Genomic DNA, 2,500 nt, shown 5'->3' with positions numbered 1-2,500 from the left:
GAACCATGTGTCTGCAGTGGGGAGCACTGTCTTTTGGTACCCCAACACCCTGAAGGGGTGAGCCGCCCAAAACTTTCATTGCCCCAACCAGCCTCTGAGCAGATGGTTCATACAGGCGGATTGATAACACATAGGACAGTGAGACCTGCCATCCCTAATTACAATGTGTAGCAGACACCCTGCTGATGGGGAGAGGGGAGGGGGTGTATGGCGATAGATAGATAGAGGTTGGATGGGGATAGGTAGATAGATAGGGGGTGGATGGGGATAGGTAGATAGCTAGAGGGGGTGTCTGGGGATAGAGCGATAGATAGATAGAGGGGGCATATGGGGAGAGATAGCTAGATAGAGGGGGTGTGTGGCAGGGGTTCTCAGACTGGGGGTTGGGACCCCTCAGGGGGTCGTGAGGTTATTACAAGGGGGTTGTGAGCTGTCAGCCTCCACCCCAAACCTCGCTTTGCATCCAGCATTTATAATGGTGTTAAATACATAAAAACATTTTTTTTAATTTATAAGGGGGTGGGGTCGCACTCAGAGGCTTGCTGTGTGAAAGGGATCACCAGTACAAAAGTTTGAGAACCACTGTGGGGATAGATAGATAGATGGGGTGGATGGGAATAGATAGATAGATAGATAGATAGATAGATAGATAGATAGATAGATAGATAGATAGATAGATAGATGGGGTGGATGGGGATAGATAGATAGATAGATAGATAGATAGATAGATAGATGGGGTGGATGGGAATAGATAGATAGATAGATAGATAGATAGATAGATAGATAGATAGATAGATAGATAGATAGATAGATAGATAGAGGGGGTGGATGGGGATAGATAGATAGATAGATAGATAGATAGATAGATCCCCACGTGTGGGGTTGTGGGAAGAAGTACACTGGGGAGAAGAACATCGGGGGCTGGGCACAAATCCCTGTTGGGCTGGGTCTGACCCACTTCCCCCCATTGCCCCGTGGCAGAGGCCAGGGTTCCCTGATGGCATCTGCAGCCCTCTCTTCCGCCCCGCCACAAAGGGGCTTGGATGCAGCGAGCAGTCAAGGGTGGCAGGTTGGGGGGTGGCGGGGGATTAGTGCTGCCTCCTGGCTCTCTAATCCCCCCCTCTAATCTCTCCCCCCGAGCGTGTGGGGCAGAGGGGCCTTTAATAGGTTTGCCCACCGACCCTTTAATTAAACTACCCTGTGAAGCGCAACGGGACAGGCTGGAGACACCGAGGGGGCAGGGTGGGGGGAGGGCGCGAAGAGGCCCCGGCCCTGGGAGTTGAGGGGGCCGGGCCCCTGGAAATCGGGGATGCCGAGGCCCGATTGATTTCCGAGTTGTGAGCAAGCGCGCGTCGCGGCCATACACACGCCCTGGGCCCGCATCCCCAGGCTGACGTGAACGGGTCGGACTCAGGCTAACGGTTCTGGCTTAGGAATAACGATGCTAATACCAAAAGGTTAACAGTCGTGATAATTGCCACGCGACGATCCATGGAGTTGAAGTCCGTGTCTGTGTGACATTTTACTTGGTACTGACGTTGTTGGTGCTTTTTATGTAGCCGGTGGTAAAACGAGGCAGATCTCTAGATGAGTGGATGGACCCCCCGAAGACCTCTGCGTACCCCTGGGGTACAAATACCCCTGGTTGAGAACGATTGGGCTAAAACATCTGGCGGAAGGTCTCCAGGCTGCCGAGCGATGGACCCTCCACCATCCTCGGGGCAGTTTGTTCCGGTGTAAAACTGGCACCGATTTCCAATGGGAATTGGGCTGGTTTCGACCTCCGGCCAGTGGTTTGGCCTTGTCTTTCTTTGCTGGGTCAGAGAGACCATTAGGAGCCCAGAATTTTCTCCCCACGCCAGTCCTGCCACACCCGCGCTGTCCTCTCCTGGAGAGGGGGAACCGGTGACGTTCTTGGGGTGCTGCAGGGCTTCTGCCCCCTGTCGTGTCCCCTCGCCCCACAATCCACCCGGCCTCCTGCACCGGCCTCTTCTGCCTGGCCCCACAACTATTGCCCCTCCCACAACCATACCCGCCACACTATTTGCATTGCCCCCCAGATCAGACCCACAGGCCCGTCTTACTGTGGTATCTCGCCCCCTCCCCCATGATCTCTGACCAGATCCATGGGCCCCTGCAACTCTTATATTAATGCATAGCATGCGGATATATAGGGAAATCCCATGAAGCTCTGTGATATCGACATATTGCAGACGGATCTATAGGGCAAGCCCAATGTAGCCCTGTGGTATCGACATGTATTATATAGATCTGTGGGGCACACACAGGTAACCCTGTGATACTGATGTCTTTTATACAGATCTATAGGGCACGCACAGGTAACCCTGTGATATTGATGTGTGTTATACAGATCTATGGGGCATGCACAGGTAACCCTGTGATATTTATCTGTATTATACAGATCTATGGGGCACTCACAGGTAACCCTGTGATATTTATCTGTATTATACAGATCTATGGGGCACTCATGGGTAACCCT

General features: G+C 52.5%; 1 protein-coding gene and 1 non-coding gene across 2 annotated transcripts in view; one reads left to right on the top strand and one right to left on the bottom strand.

Moving 5' to 3' along the window:
- Nucleotides 1–6, top strand: part of TRNAQ-UUG (transfer RNA glutamine (anticodon UUG)) — a 72-nt gene extending 66 nt beyond the window's left edge. Inside the window, exon 1 of the tRNA in view lies at nucleotides 1–6. This exon is cut by the window's left edge and continues 66 nt beyond it. This is a non-coding gene — a tRNA (tRNA-Gln).
- LOC125628548 (polyunsaturated fatty acid lipoxygenase ALOX15B-like) overlaps nucleotides 1–2,500 on the bottom strand; it is a 92,874-nt gene that overhangs the window by 54,641 nt on the left and 35,733 nt on the right. The window lies entirely within an intron of this gene.

This window comes from Caretta caretta, chromosome 28 (genome assembly GCF_965140235.1).
Source record: "Caretta caretta isolate rCarCar2 chromosome 28, rCarCar1.hap1, whole genome shotgun sequence".
Classification (NCBI taxonomy): domain Eukaryota; kingdom Metazoa; phylum Chordata; order Testudines; family Cheloniidae; genus Caretta; species Caretta caretta.
Note: the sequence above shows the minus strand (reverse complement) of the source record. Positions and strands in the feature narration are given on the sequence as shown.